This window comes from Anas acuta, chromosome 21 (genome assembly GCF_963932015.1).
Source record: "Anas acuta chromosome 21, bAnaAcu1.1, whole genome shotgun sequence".
Taxonomy (NCBI): Eukaryota; Metazoa; Chordata; class Aves; order Anseriformes; family Anatidae; genus Anas; species Anas acuta.
In genome coordinates this window covers 4,586,342-4,602,167 of record NC_088999.1, presented here as the reverse complement: position 1 = coordinate 4,602,167, position 15,826 = coordinate 4,586,342, and the positions used below count along the sequence as shown (strand labels likewise).

Below are 15,826 nucleotides of genomic sequence, written 5' to 3'. Positions count from 1 at the left end.
TGTTTGGGACTGCTCTGACCGGGCCAATGCTGCTTGAAGCCTCCCTTCCCCGTGCCTCCAGCTCCGAGCAAGCGTCCTGTGGGCACCCCAATGTCACCTGGGTGCCCTTGGGGGAGCCGTGCTGTGGGATCTCAAGGGACAAGGAGGTGGGCTCAGGACCAAGCCCCCGCTCCAAGCTGAAGGTTTGTGTGGGGCCACCCCACTGCTGTCCCCGTCTGCGCCCCACCAGCTCCGAGCCGGCCTCGCCACGGAGGGCTCAGACCCGACAGCATCGTCCCCATCACACCGGGAGCACCGCAGCCGTCCTGCTGGCCACGCTCTCCTCCATCCGGCCACAGGGCTCGTAGCCCCTGGGCTAGCAGCTTTTCCTCAGCCCCACGGAGGAGCCGGGGAGCTGGGGGCTCGCTTCGCTGCGCCAAGCTTTCGCCGTGGCTTTGCCTGGAGTCTCCACGCATCCTCCCTCCTGCTGGAAGATCCCAACTCAGCTTCGTGTTATTTTTTTTAATTTAAAAGACAAAAAACGCTCGGTTCGGGTCGGGGGGGGGGGGGGGATTTCACTGACTCATGAATGTGCTGCTCCTACCTTCCCGTCAGACAGCAGGTCTGTTGTGTAACCGCCCGCCTCGCGCTGCCCCCGCTCCGCAGCGGGGCACAGGCAGAAGTAAACTCCAGATATTTTATTCCTTACGTTGGGTGTCCTTCGGTGCCGGCTGGAACATCACCGAGAGGGTGATTAGAAGGGGGATTAGCAAATAAGCCCCGGTAATGGCGTGTAATTAATAGCGGGGTGGATTTCACTGATTAGTGACATCTTCAGCTGGGCACGTGGGGGCTTGGAAAAGGGGATGGGGGCTCCCTGAATGAGGAAGGGACACCGTGGGCATCTGGGTCTCTGCAAGGCAACAATATATATATAAATACATGTATACACATTGAGTCTGCCCTAAAAAAATTATATTATAAGGCCACAATATGACACCCATAAATATGGGCAGGAAAATTGTGGCAGAGCAATATTTGAGCGTCACCTTCACGTTAACAAAGCTAGGAGGCAGCACTGGCTGGGAAGGTCTCTCCTCTTCATTCCTATTAGCTTTCGGTCTGATTTTGGTGCACTTGCTGCTTGTTTCCCTGCTCCCCGTGCTGCTGCCATCCCACCTCGCTGCTCCCCGACTTCTGCCCTTGCGTGCCCAGCCGTAATCCCAGCAGGAGGCACCCCCAGCAGGGTGGGAGGCTGCTGCTAATAGCAGCTTACGGGGCTCAGCCAGGAGAAAGGACACATCATCCCTCTGTGATCTCTCCCAGGCTTTCAATTAATAGTATGAAATGCACAGCTTGGGTTTAAATCTATTTTTATTTTATTTTATTTTATTTTTTCCCCTCTCTGGTGATTATTCGCAAATCAGCTTTTGACCTGATTAGAGCCGAACCTGCTTAAAGGAATTGCAGGGAAAGACCTTTAAAAAAAAAAAAAAATCCACTCCGTTTACCCGGTAAGACCAGAATCATTCAAAAAAAAAAAAACAAAAAAAAAACCCTTCGATGCAACAATTCGTCCCCACCCTTCGGTCTCGGTACAGTTACGGCCTCGTCACACCGTGTTCCTGCAGCGTCTGCAGTGTGAGATTCATTGTGCTTCACCCACATTCCTGTTGCCTACCAGATACGGGAGGTTGTTGCTGCTAGCGAGGACGAGAGGGCTGCTGGAAGAGCAAGAAGCAATCCCAGGCGTCCTTGAAGCTTCACTCTGCAAATAAGCCCTCGTTTAGCTCAATAATAATGATAATAATAAAATACCTTTTTGCTTTGGGTGCACGGTGAAAGCTGTGCTTGAGGCAGAAGGGATTTTAAAGGATGGGGGAGGCAGTCGTGGCCTCCTGGAGACCCAAAGTCAGAGGAATGTCCCCTGTTCATGGGGGCATCACCTTGCAGCTGAAATGCAGGGGGGTGGTGGGAGGTTGGTGGTGTCTGTGTCCACAGCCCTGGTCTGCAAAATAAAAGAACAACAGCAGCTCCCCCAGGCCGGTGCCGGAGCCAGAAGCGATACCTGCTTTAGGAAAAACAATAATTAAATAAAAATTAACCCGTGTCCCATCACAGGGTGCCAGGATAACCCTCCTGGGATTTTTGGGGTCGCGGCCACCTGCACCCCTGCCCAGCCCTTACACCCCAAACCCTTCTGAGTCCCAGGGCTGTGGTTTTAGGCAAGTAACCCCCTGGCACCCCCAGCAAGCTGTGCTGCCCCCACCACCACGTTTACCCACTGTGGGGGGACAACAACCTGCTGGGGGGTCCTGGGCCCATTTGGGGGTCAGATTTGGGGAGAAAACCCCCAGCACATGGTCAGAAGGGGAGATGCAACCCAGAATTTGGACCTTTCCCTGCTTGCTGCCGGGAGAGCCCAGGGCTTTAAATAACCCCCAGCACCTCCGCCAGCAAAAACACTGCGCAACGAGCACCCCCCCACCCCCCAACGCCTTTTTATGAGGTTATTCTGTTAAACAACTTTCTAGGAAAAAAAAAAAAAAAAAAAAAAAAAAAAAAGCTAAGATCTAAACCCAGATTTTTTTGCTTTTCGCTCTTAATCCCCAACCGTGGGACGGGGGGGGGACATTCGTGGGGCCCCAGCGCCCAGCAGAGGGCACTGCAGGAGCCGCCTTGGCGCAGCCCAGCCCCGAGAGGCTTCGTGGGGTGGAATCGGCCCCCCCCGGGTGATCCCTGGGTCCCCAACCTCCCTGGGGTCTCTACCAACATTGGGGTCCCCAGCCCTTCCCACTCTCCCCCAGCCTCCAGCATTTATTCCCTTAAAGGTCCCAATTAGCCCCAATTAGCCCCAGCGGGTGGGAATTGCCCCCCCCCCCCAGCCCTGATTTGCTCCTCCAAGCACCTGAGTCCATCCCGCAGCACTGCCCCAGGTTATTTTTTGGGGGGTCTGGAGGCACCACAGTGGGGGTTTCAGCCTCTTTCCTTCCTCCTGCCCCCCCGGGAGGTAAAACAGGGGCTGGGGGAGCGCCTCGGCACATTTTTGGCTCCTTTTTGAGCCCACGAAAGTTTCCACCTCCCACCCTGTCCTGTGCCATCTGCCTTGTGGTGGGCCCCCTCAGCTCGGACACACGGAGAAATGTTGATTAAATCATTTTATTCCCAGTTCTGCTGACCCATTTCTCCCCAGACCCCCCCTTGCTGTGCCCAAAGACGGGGCTGTCACCACGGGGTCTGCGGCTGCCCCATCCCCTGGGTGAAACCAGAGCCATTTGGGAGAACCCCTGGTCCCCACCACCCCGTCACCCCTTCCCCACCGGTGCCATCCCCCCCCCAGCCCCAACCCTGGGGGTTCCCAGGCCCCCGCCTTACTGTGCTAAGCCCGTCTTGGTCCAGTTCTCCTTCCCCGCTAAGCTTCTTAAGTCACTGATCTGGTTAAACCTCGGCGATCACTTTGTTTTGCCCAGCGAGTTAACGCACCTAATTCCCCGCCACCATGCTCCCGATGCTCACCCTGTGCGGAGATGTACCCAGGTGGGTTGGGGATGCTCCACACCCCATGGTATGGGGTCGATGTGACGCCTTTATGGGGTCCTGCACCCCTCGGTAGGGCTCTGGAGCCGTCCCCATCCCGGAGTTTTGGGTGGAGAAGTGCAGAAGAAAGCGGCTCGCTTCGCCTCATCCCCCTCCCTGCACGCCCTCCACATTTTTGGCTCTTGAGGAGGGTTTTCTGCAGGCCTTTGGGCAGTTTGTTAAGGGAATTGTTTGTGGGAAATGGGGTAATCAGCCCTGCTACGTGCGGGCTCGGGGCTGTGGTTCCTCGGGGCCTTTCTCCTTTCAGGAAGGCCGGGCAGGAGAAGGCGGTTGGGCAACAGCGGGGAGCGTCCAAGCCGTGATTTTCCAGGGTTCAAATATCTCTGCCTCCGACCCGGGCTTGGTTTAAGTGCCCCAGAAGCCTCTCTCGGCGGAGCGGTGTCTCTATTTTAAGCCCTAATCCTATCACACGCCCCCGCCTGTGCCTCCGCCGGCTCCTGCCCCAAGCCCGCAGGTGCTGGGCAGGCTCCGGCCCCTTCTCCGCGGGACAGAGCTGGCACTTGGAGGGTGATGCCGAGCATCCCGGCACCCCCACGGGTCCCTTTCCTACAGCTCCAGCGTTTTCCCATTCCCACAGCTTCCAAATCCCCCTCAAGCCCCGGGAAGGGTGACGGAGACAGGGCTGCACCCCAAAATAACTACACCATGCGCACGGCACGCGGCCTCAAAGGGCAGAGTGCATGGAGGGGCTGCACCTTGCTCGCCGCCCCCTGCCCCACACATTGGGGTTGGCAGAGGTGGGATGCCCCCCCCCCCGTGCCCCTATAACTATATATTGAGGCCACCCCCTATAGGGACCGGTGGGGCAGAGCTGCTCAGTGCACCAGCCCGTCCCGCACGTTTCCTTAGGCTGTCCACGCTAATCCTCAGTGATCCGATGCGACGGGAGACCTGTAACCTGATCGCGGTTCCTTAAGGGTTTTAGAGGGATTAATTGCCAAAAGCGCTGCTTATCGCTCGCGGCGGCATGGTCATGGCCCCCCCCCACCCCCCGGTGCTGCCTTCCCCGGTGCTGTGACTCCCGGGGCTCTGAACCCTGCATGTCTGCGAGGAGCCACAAAAACTGCGGTGGTGTGATCCCCAAATCCCCAAACTGGAGTCTGAGATTTTTGGGGTTTGCCTTCCAAAAAGGAGGGAGGAGAGGCAGCGCTCTGGGGTTCGGGCTGCGAGGTGCTGGCACATCCCAATCCCCACGTGCGGGGCTTTCCCTCGCCTGCACCGTGGTTGCACCCCGATGTTGGTGCCGCAGTGCCTGGGCTTACACCGCGGCTCTGGGAGGTGGGGATTTGAGGTAAAAAGCCCCAGATTTTTCCAGACGTGGCGTTTGAAGGGAGGTTAACTCCACCAGGTGCGGTGATACGGCAGAGCTACACACCGGGTGTTCTCCAGGGCTCGAGGGGTCCCAGCCCGGTGCGCATGGTGGGGGCCCCACTGCCTGGCTCCCTGGGGGGACCACAGGGCAGTGGTGCCGAGCAGCTTTTCCATGCCCTGAACCTGCAAGAGGCAGGAGCACAGAATGATAAAAGAGAGGAAAAACAACCCACAACCCTTCTTTCCATTCCCTTTTTTGCACCAGGGGTGGCTGCTGTGATGCGGGAGGGCGACGGCGCCAGGAGAAGGAACCCCGGCACCCAGCGGCACCCCTGGGCACCGAGAGCCAGCCACAGCCCCAGCTGACGCTCTTGGGCTGACGCGGGGACTATATCGGTCGGTGACAGGCAGGAAAGGAATCCGCCGAGGGAAGCCAAGCGCAGGCTCGGCGCTCCCCGCCGCCGCTCCTCTTATGGAGAGGAGCAGGAGGGCAGAGGGGCCGGGGCAGCTCCCGTTATGGAGAAGCCCTGGGGAAGCCCTGGCTCGCACGAGCCCCGCAGGACCCCGTGGGGACTCAGTGCTCGGGGCACGGCACCGCCTGGGGACACCGTATCCATGACTGCTGGTGTCTCCTGGAGAGGAGGAGGAGGAGGAGGAAGAGCCGGCGAGCTGTTCCTGACACCTGCTCGGCGCTGAGCCTCGGTGCTCGGGGACAGGCGGCCGAGGCTGCCAGCCCCGTCCTGCCCAATGTGGCACGGGCACGAGCGGGTGGCACCAGCCCTGGGTGCTGCTGGGTGCCCGGCGGGTCGGGGCAGGTGCTGGGGAACCAGCCCTTGCCTTCTGCACGGGCTCAGTTCCCAGCTCCAGCATCATTTCCAAGAAAAAACCCTGGGCGGGTGGGAACCACGCCGTTCCCAGCACTGGTACCACCCCAGGGTAGCAGACGGGTTTTGGGGTGGGTTTGGGGTCCCCAGGGACCGCAGCTGCTTTGAGCATCTTTGGCAGAGGAGGAGACGGCCCCGCTGCAGCCCAGCTCCTCCGTGAGCTGCCAGCCCCACTGCCCAGGGCTTTCCAACACCAGCCAAGAGCGATGCCCCTTTGCTGGGGTGCAAACTAAAAGCCTCTTTGTGCAAACCCACGGAGCAGAAAAAGGTCCGAAACCTGCGCAGCTCAGCACGGGCACGGGTCAGGGCACGGCCAAACCCCCCTCCCCGGCCCAGGTCCAGCTCCGTGGAGCCGCTGCCTTGCCCCGAGCCGGGGAAGCGAACGCCCCTGCTCTTTCCCACGTGTTGTTGAACTGCTCAAATATTTGCTTTGGAAAGCGCTGCCTTGCCCCGAGCCCCGCAGCCAAGGCCGGCCCTGGCTGCTCGCAGCAGGCACCGAGGAGGGATCCTGCTCAGAGGCAGCCCCGGGGGCTGATTCGAGGGAAAATGCAGCCCCGGGGCTGGCCCCGTGCTCCAGGCTGCTCCTTGGGGCTGCGGGACCTTCCTTGGGGTGGGACTGGGATGGGGAGATAGCAGCAGGGCCATAGGACATGGCCCCAGGGAGGGGATCTTCCTCCTCCTCCTCCTCCTCCTCTACCCCACCAAAGCACCCACAGGGCTGGGAATCCCTAAAGGAAGGGCAGAGCAGGGTGATGGGGATGCCAGTGCCCATCCCACAGCACCCCAATTGTTCAGGGCCCTCGGGTGTCCGCACCACGCTGGGACCCCTCCAAAACCCAGCGAGACCTCAGCAGAGGGAAGGGCTGGGAAGCCGCTTTGTGGAGGGCTATCAGCGGGATATCCCAGCCCTTTGGGATATTTCCAACCCTCCTTTGCTCTCACAGCCACTCTTCCAGCTCCCCTTGCAGCAGGAGGGCTCGCCGGTGGCCGCGGGGAGATTTCGGAGCAGGAATTTGGGGCAGGGGCCCCTCCGCCACCACCACCGCCGGCAGCAGCAGCGACTCCCGGCGCTCCCCAGCCCTGGCCTCCGCGCTGCCGGCCGCCGGGAGCTGGAACAGCCCTCGGTGTCTGGGACACTGCCCTTTGTTTCGGAGAATAAAGTTAGCGCTGTTACTCAGCCTGTCGCTATTCCAGCAATTCCTGCCTCCACTTCTGCTCGGCAGCGGGAAGCATTCCTGCCCGCGGCTGCCAGGAGCAACGCGCACGGGGTGGGGGGGATGGAGACGGGCAGGGGGTCCCATCCCACCCCACTCCTGGCCCCCGTGGGAATGGGTTTTATGGGTTTGGGGGCTTTGCCTTGTCCTTCTGGCTCACCGCGGTGGCTCCTCGTGGAAGCAATGTCCTGGTTCTGATTTATTTCGTGGTTGTGGCCGGGGGAAGCCTCGACACGGGGTGGTGCCGGGTTTGCATCCCCAAAAAGCCTGTTTCCAGCACGGGGCACCGGTCACTCACTGGATGCATGTACGGGGCAGCTTTGTTGTCCCCTTGGGGGGGCCAAACCGCAGCCGAGCAGCCTGCAAGCTGCGGGATGTGCTCTCCGGGGTGATGCAAGAAAATAGGGGGAAAAATGGAGAAATTGAGGCAAGGCAAAGCCGAGCAGCTTGCCCAGAGCTTTGCTGGCTGGTCCCAGCAAAATTGGGACCCTGCCCCGCATCTCCTGTGCCCAAATCTGATCCTGACCCCTGTGCACTGCCCAGGGACACCAGTAAGGGCACCAGTAGCCCCCAGACCGGGTTTCAGACCGGCCACCCGAGGGATTTTCCCCACATCCATCACCTGTGGGATGCAGGTAAGGAGAGTTGGAGGACGAGGGGCTGGGGGTGAGGCCTTATCGCCCAGAGCCACCAATTTCCATGGAAAGTTTCGCCGATACCATCAGGGCTCTCGCAGCACGAACCATCTGGGGCCGTGTTTATTTTCCTGCCTGCTTTCTGCCCTTTCCCTTCCGATAGGCAAAGCAAACAGCCTCCCTCTCCGCCCTGCGCACCCTCGCTCCGTCCCCCTGCTTTCGCCCTCGTGGAAAAAATAAACCCGACCCGGGATGTGAAACAAGGCCCTGGGGCAGCTGCAGGGAGGGGTGCGGGCAATGCTCTGGGGGAGCATTGGGAATTTAGTGGGGCTTCGTGGGGGAAGGAGGGAGAAATTTCGGGGGGCTGCGCCCAGCCCGCAGCAATTCCTCTTTCATTGCTGGTAGGAGGACAGAGGGACGGAGAATTCAAAGCAAAAATTGGGTTGAAAAGCAGAAAACAGCCTCCTCATGTGGTCTGGTGGGACAGGTCTGGGGTCAACATCCTCCTCCAGAGATCCACCCTTGTAGGGGCAGATCCAGCCCCAATGGAGAGGCTGGGGATGAAAACCTGGAGCACAGACCCCCCCGCAATCCCAAAAAAACACCAAAACCCCTTCGGGAGCACCCCATCCCCGCGGCTTTCATCTGACAAGGACCCAGCACAGAAACCCCAGGGCTCCACAGCCCGTGCCCGGGGCTCCGCGCTACAATGGTCAGCAGGGAACAAAGGGAGGTCGGGAGGCCGGGAACGTCCCTTCCCAGCCCCGGGGACATTAAACAAACCCCAGAGACCATTGTCCCTTTGTCAGCCCCGCAGGTCAGCCGGGGTTTGATCTACAGCCCGGCACGTCAGAGGGGAAAATTCCTGCTGAGGGTTTTGGAGCAAGTCCCCGCTGGCCTCGTCGAGCTGCTGGGCACTGCGGACCCCCGGGCTCCCTTCCCAGCTCTTCTGAAATGGGCTCAGTGTTGCTTTTTCCCCAATTTTCCCCTTTTTTGAAAGCTTGTGAGAGGTTCTCCCTCCGTTTGGGAGCAGCGTTTGGCGCATGACCTCCAGTGCTGAGGAACGAGGGGGAACCACGGACGCGTCCACCACCTCGAAGCCTGGAACGCCCCCCCCCATTTCAGTTTTTCCACTGGAAAACTGCATCTGAAAGGGCAAATTCTTTTGGCTACCACTTCGCCACTGGCCCTGGCTGACCAAGCAGCCCGATTCTGTCCTCCTACCAGCCCGGCCCACCAGAGCAGGCAGCGATACGGTCAACAAAGCCAATGAAACCCATAAAAACGTGCCCTTGGCTTTGCAGCCCATGCCAAGGGCAGCAACGAGCCCGGTATTTACGCTCGCCGTGGCTCGTGCATTTTAGAAGCCCGTCAATTGAGCCTTCTAATTGCCTTATAAACCAAAGCTATTTTAATGGCGCTATCTCCCTCTCCTAGGCTCTTCTGATAACCCCGGAGTTATGTACATAAATAAGGCGAAATTGCCCTAATCTCCCGGATTGTGCACAGAGCTCTCGCCGGGAGAAAGCAGCCAGGACACAAAGGTTGCTGTAATCTTGAAATACTCGAAGAACAGGGCACGGCCAGGGGAATTTATTACCTGCTGTCAAGCTCTGCTCCAGCTGGGGCTGGCCGAGGAGAAATCCAAACAGCGCCGCTGGGAGCAAACACTGCCGCTCCTGCGGCTGCTCCTGCCGGGCCCTTATCGCTGCTGCTTTCCAGGTTTGGGGTTTTCCTGGTGCTGCGAGAGGTGAGAACCCAGAGCAATTTGCTAGCAGCATCTCCAGGGGTTGTGGAGCCCCAGAAAGCAGCGAGGTGCCCGTGGACAGCGCTGGGGAGCTAAGCGCAGCCTCCGAGCATCCCTGCTCAGAGCTGGAGCTGCAGAAAAACCCTACAAGGATGCAGCCCGTGCGCTTGTCCTGGTGTGGCCCAGCACGGGTGCAGTTGGAGAGCTGAGCCCCCTACGTGGGAGGGGAGAGGCTGGGTTAGGGGTAGGAGCGGGCTGGAGCATGGCACAGGGAGCAGGGACAGCCGTGTCCTTCCCTCACCCATCCGGCACGGCTTCCCGGAGCCACGTCTGGAGAGGGGCAGATGGATATCACAAAGCTCCCAGCTCCTCATTACCTCCTTTTTTCCAGCCCATCTCCTGCCAGGGGACAATTAAAGGCGTGACACACGGCGTGGGGACTCCCCGGGCTGCCCGGGCTGGTTTGGGAGGGTGCTGCTCCCCCCTGGCCGTCCCCATGCCGGATCGCTGGGCCCTGGGACAGCCACGGGTTGGTGGCAGCCACCTCCCCTCCAGCCTCGCTGGGTGGCTGGAGAAGCAACGCCTGCCAGGATGGTTCATCCTCTGCGTCCCTTCGCGATGCCCAAAACCTCGTGTATGGCACCCCGGGCACCCCATTCCTCTAGGAACACAGCCAGCTGAGCCAGCAATTCGCACACCCACAGGCTACAGCTGCGGTTTGGGGCATCCTTTAATGCCCCCCACTGCTAAATACCCCCTCGGTTGATGTTGCAGCTTGAAATCCAGCCCTCACACGGCTGCTCCAACCTAAGCAGACTCCTCGATCCTTCCTGGAGGCTCTGCAAGGTGCACCCACAGGGGACATGGGGTGGAGACCCCAGTGAGCGTCCTGCAGTGAGGGGAGAGCCGCGGCGATGAGCTCGGCGCTGTCCTGTCCCGTGGCCAAGCGATCCCTGGACGTGGCCCCGAGAGCACTGGCCCAGCCTTGCTGCACTCAGCTTATCGAGCTGGACCCGCTCCAGTCTGCAGGGCTGGGCCGGCCAAGTCCAGCCAGGGCCGGGCTCTGCTCCACGCGGGGTGAGACACAAAACGCCTCTCCCGTTGTCCTGTCCTGGTGGTGCCTCCTGTCCCTTTCTGCCCTGCCACTTCCCAGGTCATGGGCTGCAGCGTGGGGAAGGTGCCAGCCCCTGTTTCTGCAGCGTGCTCCAGCCTTGCGCCCTGTCCCTGTGTGCACGGACACCCCCACACACCGGGGTGGGTCTCAACAGCTCCCTTCACCCTGTTAATCCCCCGAGACGCAGCCATAAAGTGGCTCCAACCCGCACCCACCAGGCAGCCTGCGAAGGGCTGACTCCTCCGTAGGGTGTCTCAGCATCCTCCCCGTCCTGGCAAACCCTCCAGGCAGCTGGCAGGGGAGCATCGCTGCTTGGCACGGGACAGCCCACAGTGTGGGGCCGAGCTGTGGGGTCCTATAGGCTCAGCAGTGTCCCCAGCACAGGCTGGTCACTGCTCTGTGGGGTGCAGGGGGCTGTTGCTGTCCCCATCGCTACCTCCCCCTCCTTCATCTTAACCACGCTGCTTTCAGGACGTTGTGGTGCCTGTGGATGGCTCCATGGAAGAGAAACCCTGGTGCAGACCTTTATGTTTTACCCCACAGCAGCCTGGAGGTGATCTGCAGCTGCTGGCCTGCGGATAAAAGAGAGAAAAAACCCCAAACAGCTTCGGTGCTGCAGCGCCGGGCAGTGGTGGGCTCACCTTGAATCCCCCTGGCCCTGCACCAAGCAGTGAGGAGGGAACAACGGGGCCAACGAGAGGCTGGATCTCCTCCTTGAGAGGATAACACCACAATCCTTGGCTCCCCAAGATTTTTGTGAGTGATAAGTGCAGGGGGGATGATCCCGGCCTCCTCCATCCACACCAGCACCCAGGGGCCCCACGGTTTCACCACGCTGTGATGGGGAGGTGCTGCGGGCACGGGGAGCCCGGGTGGGTGCTGGTGTTTGGAGGGGTTGGGGCTGACCTGGGGGCTGTGGGTGAGAAGCTGCCGTGTAAGAAGCAGCCCAAAAGACGGGGCTGGGTTTTGCCATGGGGTAAACCAGGCTCAACCAGCGTGCGGGCTCTCCTCTCGCCCCGGCACAGCACGGGGCACCCTCGGGGAGGGTCGGGGTCACTGCGTGCCACACTTGGCACAGCCTGGCTGGATAAAACAAGTCATCGGCACGGTGACGGTCAGGTAATCATCATTATTAGGGCTGACCCTCGGTGATGCCACCCGCCCCCGATTCCCTGGCCCTTGAGGGGAGTCGGAGGGTGCAGGTTCCCTCCCAGGGCTGGCCGTGACGTGGGAGCGCGGGGAGGGTGCGCTTACTCACGCTGCGCCCGCTGTCATGGGGAGGCCTCGGCACGCCTGGGAGCTGGAACAGCCGAATCCTGCCCCAAATTAGAGCCTGGGCTTCAAAGGCTGCCTTCCTTCCCTCGGCAGCCTCGCAAAGTCCCCGAGCTGCCTGCGGTCGGAGCAGCCCCGGAGCTGCAGAGGACGCGGGCGCCGCGTTCCCGGCATGGTGTATGGGAAGAGGTTGTCTGCGTCCCTCCTGCCCTACAACCTCCCCCGTTTAGGGCTCATTTTGGGCTTTCCCAGGGTGTCAGCACTGCCTGGGAGCTCACCTGCTACAAGACACCCGGGCAGGCGATTCTCCTTTCCCGGGGCAGAGCTGCTCCCTGAATCCTGGCTCAGCAGCGAGAAAACCCCTCTGCTAAGGGGAATTACGCCCTGGATGCTCACGCTGGCAAATTGCAGCATTTAGGGCCGGCTCCAGCCATCCCTGCCCCAGCAGAGGAGGGGCAGGGGAAGAAACAGGCTCGACCCGTCGCGCTGACGAAGATGGAAGAGGGTGGTTAGTAAGTGGCACGTTCGCCTTACGTCCAGCCTGGCAGGAATGCAGCCAGGATCCATTAGGGGAGCAGCCGTCCCGTGAGTCACGCCGCGGCCATGCGGATTTAGCCGGGATTTCGAGACCAAGCGAGCTGTAATTGCACATCAGCGGAGGGATGCTTGCAGTAATCGGCCGGCCCGGCCCGGCCGCTGCGGGGAGAGGGAGGAGGGCTGGCCGGGGCGTGATGCAGCCAGCCCCTCGTTAAATTAACCGGGCAAAAATGTAGGCCACACCAACGCCACGGGGAAACGCGCTGCCTGGCGCTCTCCCTTTGAAGGCAGGGTGACACTGCTCCTGCTGAAGCTGGGTTTTGATAGCGGCGAGATAAGCAGGGTAAATATGTCGTGGTGGCAGCACGGGGCAAGGATCGACCGCCCCCGGTGCTGAGCCCGGGACAGGCGGGCACCCAGGGCAAAGCTGTCCTCGTCGGGGAGCTGTTCCCATCCATCACCCAAGGGAAACGTCGCTCCTGGCCGGGGCGATGTGGGAACGGCTCCTCCACTCTTGGCTACGAGACTCTGGAAAAATGATGAGAGCCTGAGGAGTAAAAATGCGTGTTCTCTCTTGCACAGCAGAGAGAGATAACACCCTGCACTTCGCCGGCACTGCTCCAGCCCAATGCTCGTCCCCAAAACCACGCTCCCACCTCTCCTCACCCCTACCCTCTGCTATTTCTGTGTTAGGGACGAGCAGTGGCTGGGGCAGGGGGCTCACAGACCCCCCCGAATCCCAGCCCCGCTGCATCTCCCGGCTCCGTTGTGCAAGAGCTGGAGGCTGCGGATAATCTCTTTCATTCCTTTCCCAAGAAAACATGACTCGGCGAGGGCTGTCACTCATCCCCTTAATAACGCTGGATGCCAGCGGATGATTTCAATCACATCGGTCGAGTTGCTACACGCTGGCACCGGCGGCCGGGCAGGGCTGCGCCCAGGTGCTGGGTGGAGGGAAGGGGTGCTGTGCTCAGGGAGCGGGTGCTGCGCTCGCTGGCACCATCGGGTGCCACGACCTGAGCCTCGAAGGGAGAGGAGTGGCGGGGAGGAATGGAGAGCAGCCGTGGGGATGCCCGTGGTGCTTCAGGGAGCCGGGCTGCTGGCCCTGGGGGAAGGGTGAGCTGCTCTGTGCTGGCTGGTGGCTCCCAAGGGAAGGGGACAGCTGAATTCCCAGCTCCAGGTTGTTCGTAACAAGTCGAGGCGCTGGGGCTGCTGCTCCTCCTCGCCCAACGACGCACCAAGCTGCGCTTCTCTCTGAGCACACCACAGAAGGCACAAGAAGAAGCCTTTAAAGCGCTCCCTGCCCCCAAACCAGCGCTGAGCGAAGCTGAAATCCCATTCACAACCCTTCAGCCTAAACCAGGACCTCGGGCAGACCGCGACCAGGGCCAGCAGATAAGCCACCAGGGCTCAGCAGAGCCGCGCTCCACGCGTTTCTCGCCCCGAGCTGCCCTCGCTCCCTGGGGGCTCGGCTGCTCCCCGGCCCCCGGTGCCATCCCGCGGCAGCTCAGCTCCGTGCCGGCCCCGCCGCCCCGCACGTATCAATGGAGCATTTGTCTCGTGCTTGGCACCAGGCGCCGGAGCGCAAGGGTCCGTGCGCTGGCTCGCCCAAACACAGCTATAAATGGCAAGAGGAGCCGCACAGACAGGCTGTTCTCGCGGTCGGCACGCTCTCAAATAGCACGGTTAACACCCGCGCTGCCCGAGCAGCTCCTGCGGAGGAGCAGGGGTGCACAGAAGCTCCTGCGTGCCCCAAAAGAGGCTGATTGCAGCCCGAAGTACGGCCCCAAGGCAGCCTCCTGGCACGCACCGGGATGGTGCCACCCTTGGTGCCGAGCAGAGTGGTGGCAGCTGAGGGGTTGGAACAGGATTGCAAGCGGAAGGTTTGAGATAAATTCCTCCCGTTTCACTGATTTGGGGCTCGGCCAGACCTGGCTGCAGGAGAAAATCTGCCCTGCAGCTGTAAGGCCCTGCAAATAAAGCACCACACCGCAGCCCACCCCATCACACCGACCCCACCAAGGCACCCTCCATCCAGCTGCGCCGCAGGGCAAGTGCCCAACAGCTCCAAGGTGCCCAGCGGGCTCCTCCACGCCCGAGCTGCTGGCCACGGCCAAGCAGAGCCCAGCCCCACCACGGGCACCGCACCAAGGGTCTAAAAATAAGGGCAGAGCCCCGAGCCCAAGGGAAACCCAGCCTGCGGGCAGCCTCAGCACACGGAGCGCCCACGGCTCCCCGGAGAGCTCCAGCAGCCAAACGGCTCCGCGCTCCCCTTCCTTTTGAGGGAAGGGCACCAGGAGAGCAGCAGGAGCTCCTCGTGCGCTCAGATCATCTCTGGTATCAGGCACAGCACCAATCCTGCCCCCAGCACAGCCCCTCTGCAGAGCGCCCAGCACCCAAAACCCTCACCTCCTGCACCAGGTGCTCAGGGCGCTGGTCCGTCACCCTCTGTCCAAAGTGGGGGGGAAAAAAAAAAAGACAGATACAGGCTGTGAGAAAAATATATGGTTTTATTTGCCAATTAACAAAAGAGGGATCCAAATCTCAGCTGTAAACACGGCGAGCTCCTTTCTGACCACAGCTAGTACTTTCCACCACCGTCCCTTTGTATAGCCTGATCCGCCCCAACAATGCCAGCCGACGCTGTCAGGGCTTTTGCTGCTCTGCTCGGGGTCACACACCCCGAGCTTAGTCCCCAGCGCAGCACCAGCTGCTGGCAGGGGAAGGAGCCAAAAAAATGAATATTTTGGGGTCAGTCCTGCCCATGGGACACCTGGGGAAGGCGATGCCATCCCATCTTGCCACGCACGGGGTCAGGGAAGGTGGCAGAGCTCCTGGAGCGGCTCTGCAGGAACAGAGCCCTACCTGAGCAGGTGATGGGGACAGTCCCCACGCCAGCCCTGCAGGAACAACCCCAAGCCGATGTCAGGGGGAAGCTCAGCCCCGGGACTGGCAGAATTTGGAGAAGCAGAGCCAGCAAGTTCGTCCCAAACAAGGACTGGCATGCCGGCAGCTCGCTCGGTGCGGTGGAACCAGAAGTGCCTGTAGCTCCGCATGGGGAAGTGAAACTGCAGCTGGGGCTGGAGGGCAGCCAGGCACAGAGGAGCTCACACCCAGCTCCCAGCCAGGGTGGGAGCCTGCCCCGAGCACCAGGACCCAGGATTTTGGGGGAAGATAAGGCTTTTGGAGCTGCTCACCTTTCCAAAAAGGACCCCCAGGCGTGTCTCCTGGTGCCACCCCGGCCAGAGGGACCTCAGATGACCAAGGGAATGGGATGCCCATGGGGCCACGAGCAATTCGAGGAGCCACCAGGAGCAGCATTATAAATAGAAACCTCTGGCACAGAGCAGCCTGCCAGCAGCTACACGCTCCCAGGCTTTGCTGCCCGGATGGGGAAGCAGGAGCCCAGGGTGCCCGCACCGATTCCTCCATGGCCACGGGTGGGATCAGACCTGGTTCTTCATGGGGTAGGGGCAGCAAAAGGAGCACCCCCCCTGCCCTGCTGGACAAGCAAAATAAAAAAAAAAACCAACAGA

At 60.9% G+C, this 15,826-nt stretch overlaps 1 long non-coding RNA gene across 1 annotated transcript; it reads right to left on the bottom strand.

The window, feature by feature from the left end:
- Nucleotides 1-960: 960 nt before the first annotated feature.
- LOC137843101 (uncharacterized) lies at nucleotides 961-7,848 on the bottom strand. The gene is made up of 3 exons (XR_011089361.1): nucleotides 3,463-7,848; nucleotides 1,926-2,047; nucleotides 961-1,747 (listed from the first exon to the last, which is right to left on the bottom strand). It is a non-coding gene; the product is annotated as an uncharacterized lncRNA (long non-coding RNA).
- Nucleotides 7,849-15,826: the final 7,978 nt, after the last annotated feature.